Here is a 15,757-nt window from a genome sequence, read left to right as displayed (position 1 = left end):
CATCACTTCTCTGCAAGCCTTCTACATAAACACCTTGCTGTTTGGAAAAAACATTTATTTTTGTATTCTGTATTCTTTGCTTTATGCTACTTGTGTGGCTGAAAATCTCTCTGAACAAAGCAAATTACAAAGTGTCATTGGAATGGCCAAATTCCATGGAGAAGGGCCCCCAAATCACAGAGTTAGAGCAACCACAAAACGATGACTAAAAAATTGCAGAGAAGTGCTCCCTTTTCTATTCTATTCTAGAATAAGCACTGCTGTGCTAAGGAAAGGTGGGGAGCAGAGGAATGTAGAAAAGTCATCCTGCCATCAAAGAGTTCCAGCCTCAATGTTAAACCCTGTTCCACAAACACATTGCTCTGTTAAAAAAGATTTTTCTTCTCTGCTTGAGGATTCAGAGTTGGATAAAGTTGAGAAGTTATTTTGTTGGGGTAAACCCAGTAATTGGGAATAAACAGCTGGGGATGGGCAAGCTCAATTACCTGTTTGCTCACGTACAGTCCTCATAAAGAAAGGCAAGGGAAGCATTTGCAAACACTTACTGCCCTTTCTGTAGCCTAAAGACTTTCTCTCTGGTTTTCTAAGAGAGTTTGAGCTCTCTTAGAAAATTTTACCAGTCTAATATTAGTGAGTACAGAGAGAGGTGTATGAAAACAAAAATATCTCCCAAAATTCTCTTACAGGAAAAATACCTTTCATGTATTACACTCCATTTAAGAAATATGTTACAACAGTAATCATGAAAGTCAATAGTATGTTTGTTTTCTCAGGGAAATACCAGTTTCAAATTCAGCTGTGTAGGTGGGACTGGCCTCTCTTTACCTCTGCAGGTTTGAAAAATGCAAGCCATGCACTGTGAAGATTTGCCATGCTGAACATTTATTTTGGTACCATTTTGTCTTGCAATCTCAAGCCAGAATTGTTTCATGTTAGACACCTATGAGCAGTTTCCAGATATATCAAAATTACTTTCAGGTAATTTTGGGATTATTTGTGCAAACCAGCCCATTGGCCCAAGGCAGGAGGCATTGAAAGCTGTGCATTGGAAGTGGGGACCCCAGCATCCTGCAGGTGTAGCAGGATGAATTCCACACATTCACCTCACCCAGCAAAAGGTGGGGATCCAAAAACTCTGAGGGGACTCTGCTTTCCTTGGCAATGCTGAGACTAATTTAACTTAAATGATGAATGATTTTGATTATGAGAGAAGAGAAAGAGATCCAAAGAGAAGTCTTGAGTTTGATCCTGAGGGATCCAAACAAGAAATAAACCAATTTATTTCTGTGCCTAATTGGAAAGACTATGCCATCAGATCTAGATTAGCCTGAAATAGTGATGGAGCTTCATGTCTGTACCCATTTCAGAAGAAAATGTGCACTCATAGACTCCTGAGCTCCTGTGAGCTCTGACAAGGTAAAACTGATTCATTCAAGAGCAGAGGGAAAGAGGCGAGTTAGGGAAAAGCTCTCCATCGCTGAGAGCAGCATAAGCCCAAAAAATTAATACATATCAAAACCAGGGGAGGATAGAGAATAACTTGGCAAGATCCAAGACAGACTCTGATTTATTACACAGATAACGTTCTTTGGCAACTTAAAGCACAATGATGAAGAAATTTTCCAGGCTGGGACATAATTTTATACTAATTTTTCAATTTGTTTAATTTTGGGCTTGGAATAGGAACACCAGGAGAACACTGTGGTATTACATTTTAGCAATGGGGCACTACTTGAAGGAGATCCATTATGCTTTGCATCTAAAAAAAATTATTATTTTTTATGAGTTTTTATAAGCTTCCATGTTTCCCCTATCAAACTCTATTTTAATTATTTGTTTGTCTCAGTAAGCTTTTCTTAGCATATTTGCAGAAGATGAGTGCAATGCATTATGCTGTGCCAATTTCTTCCAAAGCAGTTGATGACAAAAACTAACTTAACCTAGAAATAATGGATTTTTCTTTTTACTGCTATTTCAATGGTCCAGTCTTCATTCCAGTATTATTGTGAAATATATAATCAGGAAGGTGTATTTTGACAGCTCTTCTGAAGCTGAGTAGAGAATAATTAAAGCAAATAGCAATTAACCTGTGGCAGGGAAGGCATCATAATGTAAGTGCTGCTTCAGGGAAATTTCTGTTGTAAAATCAAAAGGATAGACAAGGAGAAAAATAGTATTTGAGGCAAGCTGCCAGTCAAATTATGTTCAGTATGGTTGATTTAATGTTCCTTCATCTTCCTGGTCAGAGTCCTGATCTTGAGGAACATATTAGGAGCTTGCAAGGAGCTATAAATACAGAGAACATGAAATAAACACAACATTGAAATTTAGGATTAGAAAAATCAAATATATATATATGTATATATATATATATATATATGTATATATGTATGTATATATATATATATATATGCACCCACTGAAAATGAAAACAAGACTTATGTAACTAGGCTTAGTTTTGTTATTTATAAACTATGGGTTTTATGCTTTTTAGTGACTAAATTGCTGAATACACTGAGGCATGTCAGTAAAAGCTTTAAAATGGCTATTCAGGGTAAAACCAAAGTCCATAGTATGTTGTCTGAAGCACTGAGTAAAAGCAGATGTCTCAAACAGACCAAACATGAAATCAGAAACTATCTCAGTCAGAGTTTTCTTTTTTTTTTTTTCCCCTGTTCTTAATAATTCCTAACATTTGTCTTTATTTTTCTATTCTTTGAGCTGATGCTCTCATGGACTGCATATTACTCTGCAAGATGCAGTCTGCTGTAATTTATAACACATCATGTTATATGTGAAATGATGGTTTATCTTTTCCTCATCTATATCATTTGACATTTATTTTGTTGAATTTTATCTGCCGTTTAAATGACCAGTTGCCCATCTCAAAGGGTTTTTTCTTTCTTTAGTGAATCTTCAACTTCTGCTCCTACTCTCTGTTTTCAGCTCTTTTATCCTTCTCATTTGACAAGGGAGATTTTGAGAGCCCTTTGGAAAGCCAGATATATTATATTAAGTGGATCTTCTTTATCACAGACTTTTTGTCTCCTTCAAAAAAAACCAAAGAATAAAGATTCATTTATGTTTTAGTTTATCTGTTTCAATTTTTCTTGTACTTTCAAATGATTTTTAAAGTATCAATATCAAATTTACTGCCTCGTAATTCTGTGCCCTCCTCAGGACACACATTTATAATATTTTATATTTCTCAGCCCTCAAGTACCAAGGTGGTTTTGATCTAGAGCTCATGAAACAGAGCCAGGTCAATTATTGCATCACATATAAACTTTAGAATAGCTGGAGATGGTCCTGGCAGATCTGCCTCTTGCCTAGACTGACGTTCCTGATATGTTCCTAACTGTCCTTAGATATTCTTATCTACTTTATACTCCACAGAATGAGAACGAAACTGTGCTAAGTTAGACCCTCTCATACTCTTCCGGGGCTCTCTACCCTCTGCTAATTTGACTGTAAATTTTGCTGCTAACATCAATGGCTTTAAGTTGCAAAATTCCAGAATTTTGTTTCCCATCTCACTACTCGAAGAATAGAAGCAACAGGAGAATCACTTTGAGGAACAGGAAAGTGCTATTTCCATTTGTCTTTCTCCTTGGTATGAAAACAAATTGTCTGCACCCACAAGCACAGTATTTCAGAAAGTCTAGTATTGAAAAACCATACAACTTCTCCATATAAAAACATGGACTCATAAGAAATTCTGGAATAGCTGGCAAGAAGGAGAGTCCCCGTCTTCAATTCATCTGCCTTACTTCAGCAGTAGCAGAAGGTGCATAAGAGAGATCTGATCCAGCAGAATCTGTCACTGTACTTCCCTTAATCAAGAAAACCCTTCTGTACATCTTAAACACAAGAGTTTTCCAAGAACTCAGAAACTATTCAGCGTGCTGCACTGACTGCATGAAGTATTACAAAGGGCTCTAGTTGACATAAAAAAATATTATTGTCCAGCAGCAGGGACCATGAACTACTTAGCTGTAATGTCACACTATTAGGTTAAAGGCAAAAGGAACAACTACAAGGTTTGTTTAGTATAAAAAGATAAAAAAACCCCTCAGGAGAATAAAACAGTAATTTGAATTTCTGCTGCAGGATGAGTCAGGCATTGTAGCAGCAGCCAAGCCCTGCCATGGCTGAGACAGGGGCTGGTGGCAGGCACTGCTTGGAAAGCTGCTGGAAGCTGGAGCCAAAGCACACTGGAGAATTCCTGCAGATTAATTTCTGTTGGTGTTGAAGGGTGCATCTGTCCTCAATCCTCTGCTTGTCATGACTCTCCTCTGCTCAAGTGGGCTGGAAAGAGATAAAGCTGAAAAGACATTTTACTAGGGAGATAAATACTGCTGGGATCGTTAACATTACAAATAATATACCTTCCCAAATGCAGACTGGAGAGCAGATATTGCCAAAATGGTCCAGTTAATACAGCTTGTTACAGGTGAAAGACTTCAGCATTTCCAAAGCAAAATGAATTTTCATTCTGCCATGATTTTTGGTGAAGGGATTAATTTGAAACTGATAGGAGCTTACACATTAATTTTGCTTAAATATCAACAAATAGTAAGTTTTCTTTTGAAAAGGCCAAGCTTTTAGATAGCAAGAGAAACAGTCAATAAAAGAAAGTGGGATGGAGAGGTTAAGTTATTTTTTAAACAAAGACAAAAATTGTCTGAAAACTGTATCCCTGTCTGAAAACTGTAGGGATATGTGAAAATTAGTAGTTGAGAGATTGTTGGACAAATAACCCTCTCTTGTAGAGCTGAAAAGAGCAAAGCTGAATCTTGAAGATTTAGGCAAAGCAACAGATGAGGGAGAAGACGTGAGGAAGTGAAAGTTGCCAGACTTTGCAGAGGAAATGAAGAACACATTGCAAACCTTGGACGGCAAAATGAAGGAGCAAGAGAAGATGGGAGATTTAAGGCAATGCAGGATATCCTACAGACACGTTGTGCTCTCAGTAGGAACATGAATGTAGTTTATGGGTGTGAAGATAGGCGAGATGATGCAAGAGGGTATTAGTGAGAAGTGTGAGAGGAGAGCTGGCAGCCAGATACAGGGACCTCCAGACACTCCCACTGAGGGATTTACTGTTCCACCCCACAGTGATGAACAACCTGGCACAGAATGCTGCAAGGCTCTGAACAGGATTTTAATCATTCCTTCAGGTGTGGGTGTAAGGGGCAGTAACACCTTTTAGCTGAATAATGTGATAGTGACTGAGACACGGAAGGAGAGGGGGAAATGAGGGCAGGACAAAGTTAGGTGATGCCTGCCTCAGGCAGAGGCAGGGAAACAAAGGGAGGCAGAGACAGAAATGAAGATCCAGAAGGGAGAGGGCTTGGGAAGCAACACTGAAAATGTGAGAGCAATCCAACAATGCACTCAGTCTCTGAGAGCTCAGTGTGGTAACTGTGGTAGCTGGATTTTAGGTAAGGCTGAGAAATGAGGATGTGCTGGTGCTGGGAGCTCAGCAGAGAGGGAGTTGAGATCTCTGTGAGGCTGGGCAGTGACCCTGGGCTGCTTTGGAACATACGGAAATTGTTCTAGCATAGAGTGTGAACTCTCCTTTTTACATGTATTAAAGAACTGCAGCCACCCTTCCGCCACACAACATCTTTAAATGTGTATTGCCATGGCCCTGATGGTCACAGACAGGTGGTGACAGGCAGCAAGCCAGCATGAGATCTAAAAGGTAATGTATAAATTATACATTAAATATTTATATACATTATATATAAATGTAAATATGTGTAAAGTATTATCTAAAAGGTAATGAGGAAAGTCCAGTGCTGAACCTCATACAAAAATTCACCCACTAAGATGGAGTGCTAATGTTTATAGTCACTAATGGTGAGAGAAGGTTTTCTGGGTTAGAGAGACACTAATCTATTACATTTGTTTATTTAATACAGACATTGTGTGGCAAGAAAATGTAAGAGTCACCGTAGCAAGTTTAGCAATTATTTTTACAATAATCTGTGGATTTCAATCCATTTGTCATTTCCCATTCTGTAGTCAGCAGAACACAATCATTTTTATCAGCCCTTCGAGTGCTACAATACACCATCAAGACTGCAGAAAAATGGAGATATAGAAGTAATCTCTGCAACAGGTGGGGGTGTTTACATATAGATAGCATGTTTAGTTTGATAAATGCTTCTTCATGTAGTCAGATAGTTTTCTAAATATCTGATATCAAGAAAACACACAGAAGGTGCCAAGTTCCATTTCTGTTTCCTAGATAGAGCAAAATGAACTGAATTTATAAATGCCACTGGTGTGCCACTCATTTACAGACATTAAATTCTGAAAATTGTGAAGAAGGACAGCAAAAGAGAGGCTATTTCATTTTAATAGAGAAGTGACAGTTCTGTGAACTTTCTTTGTCATGTCTCATATGAGCTTGCCTAGCAGCATGAGTGAAAATGACACCTGGGAAAAGAGGCCAGCATTGTGAATTTAGCGACAATTTGTTGTTTTCTGTTTTTCCCAGACATCTTCCTTGAAAAAAAGGGAACTCTGAAAGTCAAAAAAATTTTGAATGCAAAATAGAATTGAGACAAACCTTACTACAAATTAACTCTATTGGTTTACCCTGCCAAAAACCAAAAGAAAATGGGGGTGGCGATTAGGGGTTAGATTTCTTTCTTTTTTGCTTTTTTTGCATTTTTGCAATAACCTCAATTAAATACGAAAATATGTAGGCTATTCTTTTAAAAGAAAACATATAAATATATATATACATTAACATGATACCAAACCCCAGACACCTGAATTTACCGTTGCATTTTTGAATTTTTTTCCTGATATAGTTCAATATTGTTCCAGGTAAGGGGAAAAAAAAGTCCACACCAAATATCATGTAGAACATATAAAAGAGGATTTCAAGATTGTTTTCAAAGCACAGTGTTGAGAAATGGTGGGCAGATATTCCACTGTGTTGGAGTCCATGTAAAAGGCAGCCTGAATCCTCTCCCCTGGCAGGGATGGGGCAGCAGGAGCCCAGGGGGGAGCTCACAGGGCAGGGGAGGTTTCACAGCTCCATCCCTGCATACCCAGGGGCCAGCCTGAGGGGCACAGGGACAAAGAGTGAGTGCAGCAGCATCTCTGCTCTGCTGGGCACCACAGAGCCCAGGGCTGACACCCACACTGCCCTGGAACGGGAGCTCTCCCTCCAGCTGGGACTGTTCTCCTCATCCTCCTCCCACAAAGGTACTAAAACCCAGTAGAAAAATTTGCACTTAAAAAAAATGTATTTATTTAGTTAAATTTAATGAAGCCCTATAGGTTATTTTCTCAATTTCCAATAATGGATTAATTGAAGTACCTATATTATCTGATCATGGCCTGCCAGTACAGGCTAGAGCTGAAAAATTGTATTAACAGCCTTCTCAAGCTAAGCCTTATTTTTCATGGCTCATTAACTTTGGTGCAGTCTGCTCCAGGCTGAAATTTTACAAGATTCCAGTTCTAAAGTGTTTTCTTTAAGAACTGATAACTAAAAATGACTGGCAAGTTCAATGGTATATAAAAATAAGTAAGTTATTAGCATTAGACACTTCTAATTTACAGGGCTTGAAAATGTCAGAAAAGGAAAAGGTGGCAGACAGTTATCACTGCTAATTCCCTTCCAGCTTTGTTCTGGATACATTTAATTGCAGTAGCTGTGAATGGAGTGCTGCTCTTCAATGTGAAAGAAATAGAGTAGAATTATTTTGTACAAACTTCAATAAGAATATCTTTGTCAAAGGTGAATGGCACTCAGAGAATTACCTCGGCAGCCAGGAAAATGTCCTTTCCCAGAGCTGGGTGAGAAGAGAGGGGAGAGGGATCTCTGGCAAGCTTTGGCCATTGCTTTGCCAGCTCTTTGGAGGCAGCAGGGTGCTCAGAGCCTCCCCAGCTCCCCACCCTGCCCTGCCCTTGTCCTGTTTGGGCAGTGTGGCCAGGGCACGGCTCAGGGGTCTGTCCTGGGGGTGCTTCACCGCTGCCCACCCTGCTCACACTGCCCACCCAGCCCAGGGCACAGCCCAGCACTGCAGGGCTGGGGATTTGCAGCCCCAGGGTCAGAAATGATTCCCCAGTGTGAGCTCCATGGCTGCTCTCAGCTCCTCAGAGGCAGAACAAAGAACTTTCTTGTCCTGCAGCTCTCATTAAAGTGGTGCAGGACATCTCTGCATCATCCCTGGACAGGGAGTGGGACCTGCCCACCTGTGACTGCCCGTGGTGGAGCTGATCACCAGATTATTGAATGCAGCTGCTCCCCAAATAACCCAGCTCTCCTAGAAAAGCACAGTTTACCATTTGTGGGGCAGGAAAGGTTAAATGTGTGTTTGACAGCACTTTAATTATTGCCACACACTAAGTGTGACAATCTGCAGAGCTGGGAGGGGCTTAGGTGTGGAACAAAAGCAGATAAAATTCAACAAGGTTTGTTTCTGCCACCTCACTTGATTTTCAGTTTCTCAGATACTGAAAAACCTTGGCCTTATGTTTACAGACAAACATATTAATAGTTAAATTTTTTGCACTCCCTTTAAAAAAAATTGGAATTTGTCTTCTTGTCTTCTTAACTGCCTCACTTAAAGAAAAAATGGCCTTTATTATTACACAGTATGGGTCATGTTTCCATTACCAGGAGATTTGAAAAAAAGCTGTGAAAGAAATGTTGTCAGAGAATCCAAATCCAAGTCAATACACTATTTTATCAACATCAACTCTACTTTGTAAAGGAGGTGCCCATTTCACAGGAATTGAATTTATTGATTAAATAGTGGGAGAAATGATGTTCCAAAAAAATTGAAATATTTCAAATTTTTTAGATTTTTTTTGTTCTCAGTTTGTATTTTGGAACTTGGCTTTATGTAATACCATATATCATAAGACTGAAACTGCTTCAAAGAAAGAAAAATGGTTTCAATATGTATGAAGAATTTCTTTCCATATGTCATGAAGGAAAAACAAATGTTTTGACAACTGTTTTCTCAGGAGATTTGTATGTTCTAAGGAGCAGTAACATGTCACAGCTGAGCTGGTGAACAGCAGCAGTTTGAAATAGCCAGTGAGAATGGCTGGTCCAAAAGACATTTTTATAAGAATACCAAACTGCAATGCCATTTTTCATTTAGCTGGTGACTGGCAGTCAACATTCCTTTTGGATTTGAATAAACATTCTTTATATAATGATTTCTTACCATTTTAGTGTCCATTCTTCCTCTTTTCTCTAGCAATTCTGGGCTTTGTTATGTCCCTGCCTGTGATGTGTTGGAGGTGGTTTTCTTCCTTTCCATTTTTAAAGATGACCTTGCAGGTAAATCTGCTTTCAAAGGTCCCTTGGCTCCATTTAAAATCCAGACCTTTAAACATGGTCTTTAATAGTTGTAAAATGTTCTCATAAATTCCAAGCTATGTATTTTCTATATTGTTTCTTTATGGTTCATTTAGTGTGACATTATATAAAAATTTTAAAGAGGCATTTCCTTCTCAATCACTTTTGAGGGAAGTGTCTGGAAAAATCACTCTTGTAACTTTCTGTTTGAGCCATTAATTAGCACACTTCTTGTTAAATGCTGCTGTAGCTTTTGATTCACTGGCAACAGCACACTCCTGGTGTGATGGATGAGCTGTAGAGGCTTAGATAGATAGGCTGTTTGCATGTCATAGTAAAATGAGATATGGCATTCACTTTCAAAATGAACTTTATGGGCTAATACTTTATAGAAGTGATGATGTCGTCCTGGATACTGCAGCTTTGTAAGTAAATACAAATAATGCTCCATGTGTTTTATTGGCCTTTGTCAGTGTAACCTTTAACAGAAAATTAAGACAAACTCTGAGCAGTATTTTAAGCTGAAAGGAGTATTAACATAATGGCATAAATAACAACTCAAGAATTTATGTAGGCAGCTATGAATAAAGAAACAAAGGTACCTTGAACATAAGAGAGAGTCTGCTGTGAGGGAAAATCAAAAAGTCTCATGGAAATAGAAGGAGCTACTGGAAATCAGAACCCCTTGGGGTGGGGAGAAGTTTAGTGGCTCTGGTTTATTTTGACTCTTCTACAAAATAAAAAAAAAAGTTTTAATATTTCCCAACAGTTTTCTGTTATGTATAACAAACCGCAGAGTAGAAAGCTTTTGACCTAAGGGGAATTAATAACCAAGGGAAAAAAAACAAACAGAAAAATAAGAGGGACATATGTGGAGTTAGCACAGCACTGGTCACCATCCTCTTTCTTGCCCTTGAAACTGCTGAGGGACTAAAGGCAGTGAGGTGCTCAGGTGTCAGTGTAGTGAAAAGACCAGCACAATATTTCACAGAGGAAAAGCAGCCTGAGAAAAGCAGAGGAACCACAGCTGGTTCTGCCCTTGCTTCTGTTGGTCACCAGGAGCTGTCACACAGCAGTGAAGGGGCAACAGCAGCTTGGGCAACTTCTGCAGTTTGTGCAACATGAATGGAGCTGGGGAGCAGTGCCAGAGCTGGAATGAATCCATCCTGGGGGCTCCACAGGAGGCTGGGTGAGAGCCTGGCCCACCTGGCCCTGGCTGCAGGTACCCCAGCCCTGCTGCAGCCCTGGCTCCTGCCCTGCCCCTCAGAGAGCAGCAGGGAGCACAAACAGCACTGCAGGCCTGAGGGGGGTGTCCCAGAGAATTATCAGGGACATTGATGAATCACACTGACATTTAGCCTGTGCTCAGTGGGAGCTAAAATGTGAAAAAGTAATTTCATTCTGTAGCAGATTTTCAAAATACTTGGAGGCAGATATTTCCCTGGGTCATGGGCCAGTATTGTAACTTTCCTTCTGCAAGCTCCTTCCCTTTTTGTTTTTTATATCTGGTGCCTTGTATGTGGCATAATAATAATAATAACACATTTAGGGTAAAGAGAGCTGCCAATGGCACTAATAGCACCACGACTCAGTTATTTACAAATTGAGCGGTATTTTCTTTTGGTCATTACAAATAGAATTAATGAAAGGCAAAAATGAAAAATGCTTTGTAAAGGTGGATGAATCTAATCAACAATTGCCAGGAAAAAATATCCAAACAGAAAATGTTGTCAACTTCTCTTCTACAAAACTTGGCTGGGTTTTTTGGCAGTCAGCATTAAATGCAACTTTGCTCTATTGCTGTGCATCATCTCAGGATAGAAATATTACACAATGCTTGTATTTAATGTATTCTACTTATGTCGGTCAGTAAGTGATAGTACGTCCTATCTAATTAAATCCAGATTTCTGTGCATCTCTTCATTTACTTACTGTGCAAATAATGGAAGCTAGCATTAAAGTATTAGAATCAGATAAAATTGCATTTCATATTTATACAGTGTGTGGAAATGTATAATTTAAAATGTATCTTATGAAATGTAATCTCCTTTACATATTGCACAGAGCTCTGATATTGATCAAGCTATTTCTGGGAGTGTATGATGAGAGCAGAAAATGAGTGTGTTATCCTTCCTCTAGGGATAAGCTTGCTTCTTGCTGATCTCACACTGCTTCTTTGAATCAAACTAGTTCTTGTTTGATCTTTTTCTTCTTGTTTAAGCAAGGTTAGTTTCACACAGGAGTGCTGGGATGTAGTCAGTCTCTCTCCTGTAGGTACTTAGCAGAGCAGCGGGTGAGCAATCCAGGGCCTCTCCAGCTCAGTCCCTTCTCTGTCACACTGGGATCAGTTCCTAAGACAAACTTGGCTCTGTTTTCCCAGTTTCAGACAAGCTGAGGCTAAGGGGAGCCAGCAGGGTGTGGCTGACAAGGTGCTGAGAGCCAGAGGTGTGACAGTGGTCACAAGGGTCTTCAGGGTGAGAGAGAGACGACAATGTTCAGAAGGCTTGATTTATTATTTTATGATATATATTACATTATAACTATGCTAAAAAGAAGTAGAAGGAAAGTTCTCAGAAGGCTAGCTAAGCTAAGAATAGAAAAGAATGAATAACAAAGATTTGTGTCCCGGCAGAGATCGAGACCCAGCTGTGCCGTGAGTGGTCAGTAAATCCAAACATCCACAGGAGACCAATCACGGATCCACCTGTTGCATTCCACAGCAGCAGATAACCATTGCTTACATTTGTGGCTGAGGCCACAGCTTCTCAGAAGGGAGAAAAATCCTAAAGAAAGGATTTTTCACAAAAGATGTCTGTGACACAGAGGTGCCCTTGGCAGGAGCAGGAGGCACAGCAGGGACTGCAGGGAGGGCCAGCACACCTGGGATCCACAGGCCAGTGTCTAACTGGGCTGCCAGTGTGAAAATGTGTCCAACTGGGCAGCCTGTTTAGAGACACAACAGGCTCTAAGTCACCCTCCTGATCACTGCATCCTTCAGGCTGGTTCATGTGTCATTCACACCAACTGGGCACAATTCCTGTGAGAATTCCTTAATATTCATGTGCAGGATCTTCTCTTTTCCGTACCAATGTCACCTCTTTGTGACCAAGGATTTCCTTTTGAAATCACAGTTTTGGTTTGTATCAGAAAATTTCAGGTTTCTGCATCACTAATTTTTGCTTTTTGGTCCCCAGCCAGCAGGTATAAATGCAGGAAGACACCTGCCACCTTCCATATTGCTGGTGTACAACTCTGAATAAATTTCTTTGAAGCATTGATGTTCAAATACAGTCATTCTGGACTACAACCCATTTGTAACTGAAACTCTCTAAAATCATCCTCTCTTGTTCCTGATGAAAATATGTCTAAAAATCCTGTAAAATCCATCTAAACAATCCATATACACTATTAAAATTAAGCAGGACTTTCAAATTTAGGAGACTCTTTAGGATTAGAGCCTTATATTTTAATATCCAACATCAATGCTTCAAAGAAATTTATTCAGAGTTGTACACCAGCAATATGGAAGGTGGCAGGTGCCTTCCTGCATTTATACCTGCTGGCTGGGGACCAAAAAGCAGAAATTAGTGATGCAGAAACCTGAAATTAAAAATTAACTTATAAAAACATGACATGAATATTGCCTATATCTCTGGAACATTAATTGTTATAGCTATTTTGTTTTAGCTTTTTCATTAACCAGGCACTTAAAAATTTTCAAACTAATAAAATTATCTGAGAAAAAACAAAATTGCAACTACTTTCACTCAGTGTTGTTTACCCTTAGAGAAGCAAAATTGCCTGCCAAATGTAGAATGATTCCTTTCTTTAAATTCTGACTGGCAGGAAAAAAATCTGCTCTCTGCAAAAATTATCTAATTTTCTAGCTGTCTCAAGGATGTGTCTCCTTTTATCAGATGATGCCCTTTTTTCCTTGAGTGGAAAACTCACTGTGCTCCATAAACAGTCACTTTGCATTATGTAGATTATTTCCCAAGAAAAGTAAAGGAGTGGGCTTTTGACAATGATGGAAACAATGAGGCATGAAGAATTCAGAGATGATCAAAGGTGCTCATTAGTTTAGATGGTAGGAAATAGAGCCATTAACAACAACACAGTATCTTTCTTGTTACTCTTTCATACATTATGAAATCCCATAATTGTTGCATCAGAAAATGCCTCATTTACTTTTCATGAATCAAATATTTAAAAGAAATTTTCATGCTTCATATCACATGCAGTAGACAGACCCCCTCATTCATTGTATTTCTTTGATGTACTTTTTTATTACTTGAAAGGCTAATTCAGATTGCAGAGGTTTTATGAATATTTTATAGACTTGGTGTTGTGAATGATCAGAAATATCTCTCTCTGATATGCTCTGGGCTTAATTCAGCAGTGCTCAAATTAAACCCAGCAGAGGAATAGGATGTGGAAACAAAAATCCAGTTGAATCATCTTCCATATTCCTGCATTTCCACTCAGAGCATTCTTCTGACAGCTACAGGTGCCTCCCATGTGTACAGAGCTGAGCACATCAGTGGTGCAAAGTAATTTCTTATTCATGTCTCTTTGCTAAGACACAAAAAGAGAATCTAATTTAGGCAATTTCATGTTTTAACCACTGACTTAGTTCAACCTGAAACTATTTTTTGATCTTATTTATTTTCTTCCTTTAAATTATAAAGGTCTGAAAATCTTCTAGTACATGGTTTAGTAGTTCTGATATAACTCCTTCCCTGCTCCATTTGAGGTTGAAGTATAACAATAATACAACTGGTTTAATTAAATTTTTATTGCTTCTTTATGTCTCTTATGATTACCAGATTGGCGCTGTATTTAGATACTGAATTATTTTTATTTAGTAGCACATAAATAGTTTTTAAATTCTACCCACTATGGGCTTTCTCCCTGCATATCCTGCAAAAGAAAAAGGGATCTGTGTGTTTAGAATTTTGTGATGGAATATCCTGGGCAAAGCAGTGGATATATTAGCAAATGTCAGATAAAATGCACCATAAAAATGTATCTTCAGCATCCACAGAAAGCAAGAAATCATACTGAAAAAACCTGCCAGAGTACCACTAAAATCCACCGTACACACAAGAATTGCTTGTTTGTAATAAATGGACACAGTCTCTTTGTTTAATAGTGATAAGAACCTCATCAAGCCATTTCTGCTTGCTCATACAAGGTCTGTGTCCCCTGCACTGCTCAGGAGGTTTGCTGTGAACCCCTTCAGGTACAAAGTCCCAACTCTCCTGTAAGAGGCTTGAAACACCAGTCTTACATCCTGAGCCTCAGCCAGCCCCTGCTCACAGCTATTTTCTGTGTGACATCCAACCACTATGTCAGATAAATGCTTTTATCTCTTTTTGTGCTGATTCCAACAAATTGACAAACTCATCAATATTTTGTGAATCCACCTTTTTTCACACAGCAGTGAACTCCCACAATTGAACACAAGCAGAGGAAATGGGGTCCCTGCTTGCAGAAGTCACTGGGTTTTCTCCACGATGAGCAGAGTGGAGGTCAGCACTACCCTGGACTCATGGGGAGCATCCACAGGGAAGGGACATGGGAGGGTTTGGCAGCTCCTCTCCCTCCTGTTCTGCTGTTGCAGAGCCTACAAAGAGCTGCCAGTGTGGTTAATCATTACAAGCAGTAAAATAACACAGGTACGTGTATGCGAAATGTGGGTGCACTGGGAGAGGATGGGAGGGTGGAAGAGGAAAAAAGACAGATATTAATGACTTCTGTCTGCCCACAAAGTAAAGACATACCCAGTGTTATTCAGCAGCATGAAGATATGTTTTAACAATAACCTTTAAAGTAATGGTAAGAAATATAAATTAAATGCTGTTTGCCTGTGCTCCAGAGTTTGAAAAGAAAATCAGCTTCTGCTTCATTTGGTAGGAAGCCTTCCTTTACTCCAGAGAACAGAGTGTAAAGTCACAGGTTTGCATTGTTAAACAGGTTTGGTACTCCAGCTAGGTACTGAATTTCCTTTAAATAAATATTAATACTTGGAAAACTCTGAACCATGCAAAACCCACCATTTCATATTCCTTTCCAGCACTTTAGCTTATGCAAGACTGACCCAAAAGTAACTTCTGAAGTCCACAGAGGCAAGAAGGTTTAACTTCTGTTTTAATTTTTCCTAAAAAAAAATTAAAAATTAAAGCCATGCTCGAATAATCATTTTTAATGAAAAAATGTAGCTCTGTGAGGTAAACTCTGATCATAAACCTGATCTTGGGAAAGAAGTGCACCTCAAGACTATCCTGAGTAATTGCTGCATGTTTTCAAGACATCATGAAGATGATCATTATTAAGATGAGCAGCTTTTAGTGCTGGTTAACTGTGACACTGCTGATTTGTAAACGTATGCAACTCTTACATTTTTGTCATGCTATC

Source organism: Ammospiza caudacuta, chromosome 11 (assembly GCF_027887145.1).
Source record: "Ammospiza caudacuta isolate bAmmCau1 chromosome 11, bAmmCau1.pri, whole genome shotgun sequence".
In the NCBI taxonomy this organism is placed as follows: Eukaryota; Metazoa; Chordata; class Aves; order Passeriformes; family Passerellidae; genus Ammospiza; species Ammospiza caudacuta.
Note: the sequence above shows the minus strand (reverse complement) of the source record.